General features: G+C 42.1%; 1 protein-coding gene across 5 annotated transcripts in view; it reads left to right on the forward strand.

The window, feature by feature from the left end:
* PPP2R5E (protein phosphatase 2 regulatory subunit B'epsilon) overlaps nucleotides 1-14,894 on the forward strand; it is a 173,401-nt gene that overhangs the window by 59,223 nt on the left and 99,284 nt on the right. The window lies entirely within an intron of this gene.

The following is a 14,894-nucleotide window of genomic DNA, read 5'->3' on the forward strand; positions in this document are numbered from 1 at the left end:
CGGTTGATTTGTTTATTAGGGTTTTATTATATAGGATTATGTATAACAGGATATTGTAAAAGTTAAGTTATGAAATTTTTATTAAATGTTTCTTACATACTTCTATATTGACTGGGACGAAAAAATATTCCTTGTGGGCCGCATGCCGCCTGGGGGGCTGTGAATTTGACATGCTTGCTCTATTATTTTATGCTTGACAGCACTGGTTTTTGTTGTTGTTTTGTTTTGTTAATCCTCATCTGAGGATATTTTTTCCATTGATTATTTTTTTTTTAAGGCAGGGAGGGAAGGAGGAGGGAGACAGAGAGATAGAGAGGGAGAGAGGGAAACATCTATGAGAGAGAGACATGTTGATTGGTTGCCTCCTGCACTTGCCCTGTGACCCAGGGCAGGGGATCAAACCTTGTCGGTTACATGCCCTTGACCAGAAATCAAATCTGAGACCCTTTGGTGTGTGGGCTGGCAACTCCAACCACTGAGCATACTGGCCAGGGCGACAGTACTGTTTTTATACATAGTAAGAAATAAGGTTTTAAAAGGATTTCTTTTTTCTTAGTATGGTGTTTCAAATTTGAATTTTGGATTTCCTTGACCATTATAGATGGGCTTACATTTATGATATATAGGTGAGTTCCACAATTAGTGGGGTGTACTACATGCCATCACTGGGTTTTATTGTCTAGGTTATGACGTTAATTATAAATGTACACTCTTTATTATTCTTGGGTTTAGACGCCATTCCACTATGGTCACTCAGTCCTGTGTCCCTCGCAGGAGCTTAAGATCTCATATTTAAAACTCCCAACTGAGGTTCAGAAATAGCATCTCTAAGCTCGCATTGCAACATTGGATTTACTCTGTTTTCTACCTTAAATCCTTTTTTTAAAAAAAGTTTAATGATGTCTTTGGTGTCAACTGTAAGTTGTAAAATAGCAGACAGTGGGTTTAATTGATATTAATGTGACATCTATCTATTTGTCTATCCATCTGTCCGTCTATCTGTTTTTAAACCTCATATCATAGTGTTAATAGCTGCAGGTTCATCCCATTTGAACTGATTTATATTGATGTTAACCCTCAAAACAACTGGAAAGTAGATAGGCCATTTTTATCCCTTGTAGAAGTAATCTCTTGGGGAGAGAGGAACCTTCAATGAACTGAAATACTTGAAAATCATGTGTTCTTCTATTGCATTATTTATTTTTTTTTGTGGGGGAGGGTCAACCAAAAGGTAGGTGCTTGTGGAAAATCTGTAATTCCATTAATTTATTTCTTTACCTTATAATCATGACATAAGTAAAAAAAGTGCTTTTTGAAGATTTTTATTGCTTATACTTGTGAAAGCTGCTGAAAATTGGCCTTCAACAATTCTGACTCTCGGACATATCCTGGAAGTTTGTTCTGTTAATTCCTTTATACCAGATTATGATTTTATGGTTTGTTCCTTGTTCCTTGTCTTAAAAGACAAGTATAGAAGAGAAGACAAGTTATGGGGGGTATTGGAGGGTTTTAAAAAGATGGCCTTTGTTTAATTGAAGTTTGACATTATTATTATTTTTTAAAATATATTTTTATTGACTTCAGAGAGGAAGGGAGAGGGAGAGATAGAAACATTAAGGATGAGAGAGAATCATTGATAAGCTGCCTCCTGCACACCCCCTACTGGGGAACAAGCCCACAACCCTGGGCATGTGTCCTCGTCCGGAATCAAACCCAGGATCCTTCAATCCACAGGCCGACACTCTATCCACTGAGCCAAACTGGCTAGGGCGAAGTTTGATATTATTAAAATAAAATTTTATGCCTGGCCAGTGGTTGAGCATTGACCTATGAACCAGGAGGTCATGGTTCGATTCCTGGTGGCGATATTTTTTCTATTGATTTTTTTTTTTAAGAGAGAGTGGAAGGGGAGAAAGAGAGAGAGAAACATTGATGTGAGAGAGACACATTGATTTGTTGCCTTCTACACGTGCCCTTGAGTAGGGGTAGGGATCATGGAACCTGCAACCCAGGTATATGCCCTTGACTAAGAATTGAACCTGCAACCTTCTGGTGCCCAGGCCGATTTTCTAACCACTGAGCAACACTGGCTAGGGCGACACACAAAAAATAGTTTTAAAATTGGGAATTGATCTCATACTGTCTGCTGTAGATACTTGATAGATGTTTGTCAAATGAAGGGTAACTTTTTGTGAAAAGCATTTTCCACCTCTCAGATAGTCTTCATTTAATACGCATTCAACCCTGTCAAGAACATTTTCTCAATTTTACAGATAAGGAACCTAATGTTCAGAGAAATAAGTGCCTTGTTCAATGTCACCTAGGAAGCAGTCAAGGTACAAATCTAGTTCAGAACCATAATCAAGGCTGAAGTCCTTTCCACTGAGCCAAACCGGTTTCGGCAAGGCTGAAGTCCTTTCCACTGAGCCAAACCGGTTTCGGCAAGGCTGAAGTCCTTGTAGTGTTTCACAAGGCCCAAGATTTCAGCTACTAGTCCCTCACTCTTCTGGCCTCTCTTCTTCATTTTCCACTCTGGCTTCTGTCATGTTTGATAATTCCCCAGCACGCTCCCTCCTGCCAGAGGACCTTTGCATTTGTTATCTCCTCTGCTTTTTGTTTTGCCCCCAGACACCCTCTTGGCGGACTATCTCATTTTCTAAAAGTACTTATCAAATGCTATCTTCCAGATGATATTGTATTAAAAATTATATTCTCCATGCCTACATACTATTTTCCCCATCTGATATGCCATATAATGTATTTATTTATTTTTTAGAGTTACTATTATTTGTCTCTTCCTGCTAGAATGTAGAGTTTCATGAGAGAAGAGATTTTTGTCTCCTTTTTTCATTGTGGTATCCCAGTAACACCTGGACCAGACCTCAATGGGTATGAAATAAATATTTGGTGAATGAATGAATAAATGAGTGAATAAGTGCAAAGTCCATGCTCTTTCCACTAGACCAGGGGTGGGCAAACTTTTTGACTCGAGGGCCACAATGGGTTCTTAAACTGGACTGGAGGGCTGGAACAAAAGCATGGATGGAGTGTTTGTGTGAACTAATATAGATTCAAAGTAAACATCTACACTAATAAAAGAGAAAAATGGTAATTGGCGTACGGCGATACCCTTTTCATTGGCTAATCAGGGCTATATGCAAATTAACTGCCAGCAAGATGGCGGTTAATTTGCATATGTAGGCACAATGCAGGGAGGCGAAAGGGAAAGCAGGAAGAAGCCCCCTGCCACTGACAGTGATCAGAAACCCAGGGGGGAGCTAAGAGCTGGGGGGCAGGGCAAAGGCGGCCCTGGGGCCACCTTTGCCCTGCCCCCCAGCCATGATCGGAGAATCAGGTGCCTTTTCCGCTCTGGCCAGTGATAGCAGGAAGTAGGGGTGGAGCCAGCGATGGGAGCTGGGCACGGTCGAAGCTGGCAGTCCCAGGAGTTAGGGGCCCCTTGCCTGGGCCTAAAGCGGAGCCCACGATTGCGGGGCCGCTGCAGCTGTGGGTCCCCGCTGCCCAGGCCGACGCCTCAGTCAGAGGCATCCTGCAGGAGCAGGGGCGGAGCCTGCGTGATCGCAGCGCCCTCCCCGCTGCCACTGCAAGTTCCAGCTGCTCGGGCTGGACGCCTAGGCCAGAGGTGTCAGGCCTGGGCAAGGGGCCGATCCTGCGATTGGAGGGTGATGGGGGTCAACGCCTGAGGGCTCCCAGTATGTGAGAGGGGGCAGGCTGGGCTGAGGGACACTCCCCCCCCCACACACACACCCAGTGCACAAATTTCGTGCACCAGGCCCCTAGTCATTACATAAAAGGGTACTGTCTTTTTTTTTTTTTTTTTTTTTAGTTTTATTCATTTCAAATGGCCGGATCCGGCCCGCGGGCCGTAGTTTGCCCACGGCTGCACTAGACCTTTCACTTTAAAAAAAAAAAATATATATATATTTTATTGATTTTTTTTTACAGAGAGGAAGGGAGAGAGATAGTTAGAAACATCGATGAGAGAGAAACATCAATCAGCTGCCTCCTGCACACCTCCCACTGGGGATGTGCCCGCAACCAAGGTACATGCCCTTGACCGGAATCGAACCTGGGACCTTTCAGTCCGCAGGCCAACGCTCTATCCACTGAGCCAAACCGGTTTCGGCAAGGTCTACTTTCTTAGCAAATTTGAGGTATTTAATACAGTATTGTTAACTATAATCACCATGCTGTACCTTAGAGCCCCAAAACTTACTACCCTTGTAATTAGAAATTTGTGCTCTTTGACCAACATCTCATTTCTCCCAATCCCCAGCCCTTGGTAACTACTAGTCTCTGTTTCTATGAGTTCGGCTTTTTTAGGTTCCACCTATCACTGATATCATACAAAATTTGTCTTTATCTGATTTATTTTACTTAGCCCATCTTAATTTTTAAATTTGCATTTTGTGGCTTAGTATTATTAAAATACTAGAGGCCCAGTGCACGAATTGGTGCACGGGCGGGGTCTGGCCAGCCTGCCCTGATGAGGTGGGGAGGAGCCGCTGGCCCTGTCCCTGTTCAGGGCCTGATTGGGTCTGGGCAGTGGGGTGGGGGCATGGGAGGTTGGCTGGTCGCCCAGCCCCTGATGGGGGTGGAGGGAACCTATCGGGGGCAGGGCCGGCTGGGGGGAGGGGCCGCAGGCGATTGGCTGGCTGGCCCCACCCCCGGGGGGGCCAATTGGCAGCCAGGCTGACCGGGAGGAGGGGCTGCAGGATATTGGGGGGGCCTGATTGGGCTGGTTGGCCACCACAGTGCGCTGTCATAGCGACCGGTTGTTCTGGTCATTCCGTCATTCTGGTTGCTTGGCTTTTATATTTATAGATTAGGAAATAATTTATCAAATATACTATATTAAACTTTTTTTCTATTTAGTAGTTTTATTTCTAGATGAATAAACTTTTGGCTTATAATTGAAAATGTGGAAATATTCAATATATAGAATTTACTGACTCAAACTGCTTTTATTACATACCTACCATATTCTAGAAACTTCTGCCATGTGATAGGTATTAAAAGATGAACAAGACATAAGACTCACTGGTTTAAAAAAAGTCCCAATATAATCTGGCAAGTCTTTGAATGGAGGTATGTATAGAGTTTTATGGAAATTTTTATGTTAGAGAATTTCTAGGGACTACATGGCTTCTGGAAAGTGAGGTACTCCTATACCATGGCTGGTACATGATTATTTTCTCAGCTTTTATTGTCATCTAAATGCACTTGAAATTAGCACTGTCATTAACACTGTTTCCCATGCTACTAGAAAAGTGTTGGAACAGTAGTGATATTGCCCAGAGATTCCCAAATACAGGCTTGTGAAAAAGTTGTTACTGGTACTCAAACTGATGAATGGAGTGGATCCAGAGACATGGAAGCATGGAACAGAGTATGGAATCTCGGAGTATAGATAGGTGGGAGGTGGGTGGGAGGTAATCAACCAAAGACCTTATATGCAAATATGCATTACCCATGGACACAGACAATAGGGTGGTGAAGGCCTGGGGGTGGGGTGAGGTGGGGGTGGGCTGAAGGGGGTCAATGGGGGACAAAGGGGGACTTTCAAAAGTAAAGAATTATTTTTAAAAAAAGAAAAAAAGAATATTTGTTACTAGTACTGAGCTAAGTGAAAAAGCAGAAGAGAAGGAATTTAGAGGGAGAGAATACACGACTCTGTGTGTGTGTGTGTGTGTGTGTGTGTGTGTGTGTGTGTGTGTGTGTGTGTGTTGTATAGGATTGCCAAGCGTACTTTTTAAGGAAGGATGGTCTTTTAGTCAGAGATGTGTTCTCTTTTCTTTTTCAAAAGGTCCTTCCGTTTTGTGAAATTATAGTGAAAATAAATGGTGGCTAGTTATTATCTTAATGCCTTCACCTGGAGGGGAGAAAAAGGCAACCTTCTATTTTTTTGTAACTTTAAAATTAAGTAAATAAGGTATGTGAAATCCTCAAAAGAGGAAACCACTGACAGAGGTACTTTAGAACACTGTATAATTCTTGTGGCCTTTTTTTCTTCCTTATTTTTTCTTTTGGTATAACCAAGCATGCTTCAGGAATTTATTGTATTAAAAAGGACCTGGTTCTTATACTCCTGGTGCTCCATATCTGGAGACAAGCTCTTAGGTAATGAATTAGTATTAGAGAGATGGACAGTGTTAGAGGTGTCATTGGCTTCTGTCCTGTGGGTGAACTTGGTGTCAGGAAAGTCATCTACACCTATAATTAGGGATTAGATCAATTTAAAATGTTTTATTTCTTGTCCTGACAAATTTCAGTGACTGTCTTGGCCTTAGATGATAAAACATGAAAGATAGCTGATGAAGGGTTGGAAGCAGAAATACTTATGAGAGATTTTATAACTGTATGTTATGCGTGTGTTTCTCTCTATTTATTCTGATTGGAACATAGTATCAAAAATATTGTGAAAGCCCCGAATCCTGTAATTTTGCTGCTTAGGCCACTAATTGCATCAGTGGTGATTTTTGGGTCTTGGTTACAAATTGGAAAGCATGAGTTTGTTGCTTTTGGGAAAGGCAAATTGAAGAGATTAATGAAGGAACAATAATAAATACATGATGGTTGTCCAAGCTGGGAAGAATAATTAATATTCATATACTATTATTATTTAAAAGTATAATTTACCCACCATTGTTCACTAGTTTAAGGCTGATTTTATGCTGTTTAAGTTTTTAAAACATTTAATTTCTTTTAGAAAAGTCAATAAAATTTCCTTTATTTGTAGGTTACAAGTATCTAAGCATGACAGTTTCTACATATCTCCAGTGGTAGTGGTGGCTGTTAGTTGCTGTTATTTATCACAATCATCATCATCGTTGTTATTGGTATGGGCTCTGGAGTAAGACTTCTTGGGTTTGAATACCAGCTGCAGTCCTTAGTAGTGGGAGATGTTGGGCAAGTGACTTAGCTGTTCTGAGCCCCAGTTTTTTTCCATCTGAAAAACTGGGATATTAATAGTAGCCACTCATAAGGTATTCTGAGGATTAAATGGGATAATGTATTCTAGGAGCTTAATACATTGCTTTGCAAAAGCAAATGTTCATTATTGTTGTTATTTTTACTTTGAAATATATCAGTCCTGGCCTTTTTTGCCTTTTAGTTTGTCGTTTAATTAATACTCACACCTTAGTCTCATTCTTTTGATATTATTTATGTAGCCATTCTATGAGACATGTTTAGAACCTTTAAAAGAAGTGTATGCTAATGATCACCAAAGTGCTTTTCAATTTTCCTAACAGATTGGAAAAAGTTCTAAAGGCAGCCAACTCTACATTCATTTATTTATAGTTGAGGCCAAGAAGGAACACTTTCACTCTTGTAGATGTTTCCAGGGGCCTTCCTTTGCTTGAAAACGGATGTTTTCATTGATAGCTTTAAATAAACAGAGAGAGAAGGGATTTCAAAGGTGAAAGAGATTAAAGAAGAATTTTAAAGTTATTGCTTTAAAAACAATGATTCTCCACTGTGGCCACACGTTGAAGTCACTTGAAATACTGCCACCACCAGCATCAGCAACAACAAATGTTTTTGAACCTACTACTTTGAATACAGTAATAAAGTAATGGAATATTCATGTATATAAAACTTAATTTTAGCTAAAAGGTTAGTTTCTTACTTGCTCATATACTTGGTACAGTTCATAGGACATGAAGCCCAATTGTATTATTTGATTTGTTATAAAGATTTATAAATGTCTCATTGTTTTGATGAAATATTGTTGGTTATATCTGTGGTTCTTTTGGCTGTCAAAAGCAATTTCTAATAGAAACATAGTTCTACTAGTAAAATAGGATTCTTTTTCATTTTCTTGAAATATGTGCTACAAAAAGGAACTGCTGCTTGTATCTATGCATAGAAGTAAAGTTGGTGGCAAGGATTTAGACATTCAACATGGACAGGCAATTAGGCACTTTACCGTATGTGCTAGTCTGCCAAGTTTCAGTCATTCAAGGCCAAGTCAACTTAATATTTTATAAAACAGTTTATGACCTAGTTTTGCATCCTTTGAATTTTATAAAAATTGAATCATACTATATGTATTATTCTACAAGTTGCTTTTCTTTACTTCATATGTTTGTTAGTTTTGTGGATAATTCTGGTTTCTATTTCTATTCTAGTGAATACTTGTTTACTTATTGATCACATCTTTATTTAACATGTTGTTCTCCATTTCTTATTGCTTTCAGAGAGGAAGGGGGAGCGAGAGAGAGAGAGAGAGAGAGAGAGAGAGAGAGAGAGAGAGAGAGAGAGAGACAGACAAACGTCACTGATAAGAGAAAATCATAGATCAGCTGCCTTTGTCATGCTCCCTACTGGGGTGGAACTTGCAACCCAGGCATATGACCTGTTCGGGAATTGAACCATGACCTCCTTGTTCATAGGTCAATGCTCAACCACTGAGCCATTTGCTGGGTCAACTTAATCTTCTAGTGCTCAGCTCTTCCTGGTACTATGGGACTAATTTTCTATAAACATATTCTTATATTCCTTATGCAAGTAAAATTCTCACTGACTTTCTTGATGTTTGGAGAGTTTTGTGTGAGGAACTGATAGCATACATGGATGAGGATTTGTACACCGTAGGGAAAGTTGTAAGGGCTGAGGTGAAGGGGATTGAAGACCATGTTTACATACTCAGTCTGAGTTGGTACCATTTTTTTTGAGAAGACCATGTTTACATACTCAGTCTGAGTTGGTACCATTTTTTTTGAGAAGACCATGTTTACATACTCAGTCTGAGTTGGTACCATTTTTTTTTGAGAATTGGAGAAATGGATGGAAATGGGCTAATTAATGCATGTAAACGACACCCAACCAACTGAACCATACAGGCCAGGGCTCCACATACATTTTATTTTATTTTTATTTATTTATTTATTTTTTAAAATAGGTTTTATTGATTTTTTTTTTACAGAGAGGAAGGGAGAGGAATAGAGAGTTAGAAACATTGATGAGAGAGAAGCATTGATCAGCTGCCTCCTGCACACCCCTTACTGGGGATGTGCCTGCAACCAAGGTACATGCCCTTGACGGGAATCGAACCTGGGACCCTTTAGTCCCCAGGCTGATGCTCTATCCAGTGAGCTAAACCGGCTAGGGCACCACATACATTTTAACAGTCTATGTGTAAATAAGCTATCAGCATATCTATTTATCTATCTATCTATCTATCTATCTATCTATCTATCTTGAAATCCATTGTTTTCTTCCTGTGATATTATGGTTAATACATACAACAATGTAGGCCCTTTTTACTTGGTTGGCATATTTGCAAGTATGAATTTAACATTCTGATTTTCAATAATTTCAGTTTACTGGAGCCAAAGAGCACCAAATCCAAAGGACACCAGGCTCACGTCATATTTCTTCTACTTGCTACTTCTTGCTTTGCAAAGTCCTGACTGAATCAGGCTCCAAGGGAAGGTGGGCTAATATTGGATCCATGATCTTGTGCCCCAAATATTAGATGGGATGGAATAATGGAAGCTGTTGATTAGGGAGGAATGAGCTTCTTCTGCCAATTGTAAACAAACAAACAAACAAATAATAAACAACCAGTCTTCAAAATCATACTGAAGGTGAGGGTGTGTGTCTGTGTGTGTGTGTGTGTGTACATTTGTGGTGCACATGTAATAGGGGTGGGTAGATGGGCTGTGGCTAAAAAGTATATAGTTCTGTTGATTGTTTTTTAGACACAAGGAGAATATTAGTCTTCTAAGTTAACTTGTATTCTCCCTCTACTGTTGAATTCTGTGTCCATTTTCCATTACTTGTACATTTAAAAATCATCCTATCTAATAATAGACAATGATGGTAATTGACCATACCTTCGCTACGCCTCCCATTGGCTAATCAGGGAGATATGCAAATAAACCGTCAACAAAGATGGCGGTTAATTTGCATACATAGGCGCAAAGTGGCGGAGCGAAGACTGAAGGCGGCTCTAGCCGGAGCAGCGAAGGCTTGAAGGCGGCTCCGGCTGGAGCAGCAAAGGCTTGAAGGCGGCTCTGGCTGGAGCAGCGAAGGCTTGAAGGCGGCCCTGGCCGGAGCTGCGAAGACTGAAAGCGGCTCCGGCCGGAGCGAAGGCCTGGGTCCCGGGTGCCAGAGGAAAACCGGTGCTGGCAGCCAGGGGAAGGGAAGGCCTATTGCACGAATTTTTTCATGCAACAGGCCTCTAGTCTATAATAATAAAAGCATAATACAGTGGGGCCTTGACTTAGGAGTTTAATTCGTTCTGTGACGGAGCTTGTAACTCAAATTACTCGTATGTCAAATCAACAGTGAACGAGTGAGACATGTGATGCCGGGCTGATTTTATGGTGTTCACTGTGATGTTCGCTGCGCCAACTAGTGGTGGGGTATCTGAAGCTGGCTCGTAACCCGAGTTTTAGCTCGCAACTCAAAGCAAAAAATCGGCTGAGAGACGGCTCGTATCTCAAAAAACTCGTTAGTCAGGACACTCGTAAGTCAAGGCCCCACTGTATGCTAATTAGACTGGACGTCCTTCCGGATGACCTTCCGGACAAAAGCCGGGGCTGCGAGGGAAGCCTGCCTCCTTGGTGCCAGCAGCTGGAGAGAAGTCAGTGCTGACAGCCAGGGGAAGGAAGGCCTACTCTTGCAGAGATTTCGTGAATCGGGCTTCTAGTCCTGTATAGTAAAAGAGAAACATGTAAATTGACTGTTCCTCTGCTACACTTACCAGCCAATCAGGAGTTAGTATGCAAATTAACCTGCCAAAGATGGCGGGTTAATTTGCATACACAGGCATTGAGCTGCCTGGGTTCCGGGATCATCCTCGGGGCCCAGGCTGCTCCTAGCCTGTAGGCCTGCACGTATGCCCTGAACGGCCAGGGTCCCAGAATGTCCCTGGCCACTCCAGGCCTACGGGCACAGTCGCCAAGTGGATGTTCCACCCCGTGGCCGCTTGAGTGTGCGCCAGTGCCAAGCGGTGGCCCGGGTCCATGCCCCCCAGCCCAGCGCCCACAACGCGCGGGGCTGGCTTTTGGCCTCGGGGACATGCGGAGACCCGGCAGCCGCTGTGTGCATGGTGCATGGTGCATGGTGCATGGTGCATGGTGCATGGCCCGGGGTCTCTGCACACCCCCGAGCCCGGCAGCCACAACGCAGGGCTGGCTGCCGGCCTCCAGGGCGCACCGCTTCCCCCCCCCCCCTCCCCCCGGTGGCGGGGGATACATCCCTAGCCCAGTGGACACAACGCAGGGGTTCCTCTGTGCATGAGCTGCAGAGGAAACACCTTTTCTTTTTTAAAAAAATATATTTTATTGATTTTTTTACAGTGAAGAGGGGAGAGGGATAGACAGTCGGAAACATCGATGAGGGAGAAACATCAATCAGCTGCCTCCTGCACACTCCCCAATGGGGATGTGCCCCCAACCAAGGTACATGCCTTTAACAGTAATCAAACCTGGGACCCTTCAGTCTGCAGGCCGATGCTCTATCCACTGAGCCAAACCAGTTTGAGCGTAAACACCTTTTTTGACTGCTCATTGGCTAAGCTCCCTGTACGCTGTCACTTGCAGTGTTCTTGGTAACTTGGGTTATAAGAATCCAAGAAGGTGATCTAGGGTTTTTCCACCACACCCCTGGAGGAAAAAACGAAGGTCTGCTGCTGGAGTGGCTAAGAAATGTCATATCCTGCCCTAGCCGGTTTGGCTCAGTGGATAGAGCTTTGGCCTGCTGACCGCAGGGTCTGGGTTCGATTATGATCAAGGGCATGTACCTAGGTTGCAGGCTCCTCCCTGGCCAGGGCCCAGGTCAGAGCTCATGCAGGAGGCAACCAATCAAAGTATGCCTCTCACATTGATGTTTCTCTCTCTCCCTCTCTCTTCCACACTCTCTAAAAATATATGGAAACATATCCTCAGGTGAGGATAAAAAAAGAAAAAAAAGAAAATGTCATATCCTATGAAAGACACATCTTGAAAATGCCTAAAGAAAGTTGTCATTTTTTCATGGTGAAGGGACTGGATTCCTTGTTGATGAAAACATCTTGGCGGCAGCGGTGGCTGGCAGTGGCTGCAGCAGCGGGGTGATGGGACTGGCGCCTTCCCCTGATCAGCCCAGTGCCTCCCGCAGAGGGAGGCCAGACTGCAGCTTACGCCCGCTCCCCATTGGGAGCGGGCCTAAGCCGTCAGTAGGACATCCCCTGAAGGCTCCCATCCCAGTCTGTGAGAGGGGGCAGGCTTGGCTAAGGGGGACCCCCCCTACCCCCAGTGCATGAGTTTCATGCACCGGGCCCCTAGTTTAGATATAAACACCTTGGAAGTGGGAGTATTTTCTCTAGCTTATTGATGAAAGTTGATGGAGGATGCTAAGAGATAATAATAGAAAAGGCATATGGGAGAAAATAACTGTTAAAAAAGGAAAGAGAAGAACAAGACAGTGAGATGTATGACTGCCATTTGTTATACTTGAGCCCAGAGTTCCTCTGCGTCTGGTTCCATAGACATTAAACTTTTATAATTGAAATATTCTGAACTATCCAGAGAGTTTTCCTTCTCCCATCCTGTCCTGTCCTATCTTTTCACATTCTACTTTTTCAAATCCCAGGGAATTGGGGAGAGGAGAGCAAGGAGCTGGGGAGCAGCCTGGCTATGTGGGGCAATTCAAGGGCTGAACATTACAGGGAAAGCCCTTTACTTGGACTAGGTTATGACATCCTTCAGCACGAATGAAAAAGTTTTTAAAAAATTGTTGCCATGAAGGAATTGGCTCTTTGAGGAAACCTCTCCCTCTCTTTTTCTTTGATTCAGTTTTGACTACTTAAGTTGTTTAAGAAGAAGAAATCACTTTACAAAAATTTAGTCTGTTATAAAGGAGGACGGAAAGCTTATTGGTATATGTGTTAGTCTCTGGGGAATGGGCTAGAGGGGAGACACAGAAGAGGTTCAGCATGATCTTTTATGAATGGGGCATATTAGAGATTGATTTGTTGATTTCCTTCTGTGTTCTTCCTCTTCTCTTTGCACATACTCTGTTCTATGGAATATGGTATTACTCTTGTCTTTCACTGAGTTTGAATGTTGCATGGTGGTGAAGAGTCCAGGCTTTGGACCAGTCTGCCTGAGTTTGAATCCTGTCTCCACTGATTGTTAGCTCTGTGACTCCAGGCAAGTCATTGAATCTCCCTCTGCCTTGGTTTTCTCATCTTTTAAATTGGAAATAGTACCTACTGCATGGGGTTGTTGTTGGGATTAAAAGATATAATATGTGAAAGTGCTTAGAACAGTATCCAATATATGTACCTACTAGAACTCAGTACATGTAAACTATCATAATTGTTCCATTAAGCAGGTGGAGAACCTTCTTCACATTTGTCTATAACATTACATCAGTGTGGTTAAATAAGGAATACATTTCAGCTGCCTAACATTAAAAAAATAGGACTAAGTGTTAACTGCCTGAATTTTTTTTAACTAACCAAATATATGAATCTCTTGAGTATTATTGCACTGACCACAAAGATTAATTGTTGTTGTCACTGCTTAAATATGGTTTGCTTTTTGGAAAAAAGGTTATCATTTATAGATTCCTTCATAATTCATATGTGTTGAGTTATAGAGTTCTCCATGTGGTAGGTCTGGTTTTTAAGCCTTAATAAAGTTACTGTATCAAAAATAGGATTAATTAAAATTTCCCTTGAATATTTTAACTTTAATGTTACAATAATAAGCTCTTTCTTGTTCCTTATACAGTATAAAAACTTCCATTCACCTTTGAGGTATGGGATCTGATTTAGAACTAAGAAAAGTTTAGTAATTAACCATGTTGGTCCTGTGTATGTAGTTAGGCATTGGTTAAGGGTATATAGTCATGTTTATGAGCAGCCTTGTTTAGTTTTTGTTTTTTTATTTATTTTAAACATTGAAGTAGGTAACAGTTAAAAGGGGTTTGGTCTGACTAAATTTAGTTCTTACAGTCTAATGCTAGATCTTTTAAAAGTGATTAAGTCTAGGGGCATAGAATAAGACATATCTCATGGCTTAACTCAAATTCCAAAATCTTTGACTATAAGATACATTGGGCTTTAGGGACCTATAGGGGTGGTGGTGGGAGAGGAAACTCATTGGTTAAGAATGATTTCTAAATTTATAACTTTTCTGAGAGTAAAAGTAATGTCATATACCTTAAAAGATACTGATTCCCTTATATCTGGTAGAGAAATCCCATGTTTTTAGGTGTCCTATCTACATTTTAGACTTATCTTAAAGTTGATGCAGCAGGCAGTGTTTTGGGGGAATTATCTATGAAGTCCTGAGTACTTGGGGTAGCACTTGGGTTGTGAGATGTGAAGAGGGGCAGAGGGTTGTGAGAGGAGTCAGGTGGACCCTGTGAGGAGCCTAGTCCTCACTGCCTTCTGCTGGGGCTGCTGATGGCTATAAGGTGTGTGCTGCTAGCTGTTGCACTTACCTTCAGGGAGCAGGTGGCCCATCCCTTTGAAGCTGCTGTAAAGTATACACTGTGAGGCTGGCAACAAAGGCTGTTTGCAAACGACTGGCCAAACATTGTTGAAGTTCTTCATGAGTACTAGGAGTGTGGTTAGAGACCCGGGCACTGTGCCAGCCCCATAATTCATTCAGTGTGGAACCTCAGTGATTGTCTCTACTTTTCTTTTTGGAAAATACAGAATAATAATACAATGCCACCTGCTTACCTCTAAGAATGTTTTGAGGATTAATGAGTTAATCATCTTAGATGACGGCTGCAGAGCTTACTCTGGTCATAATTTCATTGCCTTTCTAGGGACGCTGCAGTATGGGGGAATAAAATAGTTAAAAAAAGATAGGAATAGCTCTGTACAACTTAGTCGGTGTATTTCAAGTTCACCTTAGATCAGGCTT

The sequence above is a fragment of the Myotis daubentonii genome, chromosome 1 (assembly GCF_963259705.1).
Source record: "Myotis daubentonii chromosome 1, mMyoDau2.1, whole genome shotgun sequence".
NCBI classification, from domain to species: Eukaryota; Metazoa; Chordata; class Mammalia; order Chiroptera; family Vespertilionidae; genus Myotis; species Myotis daubentonii.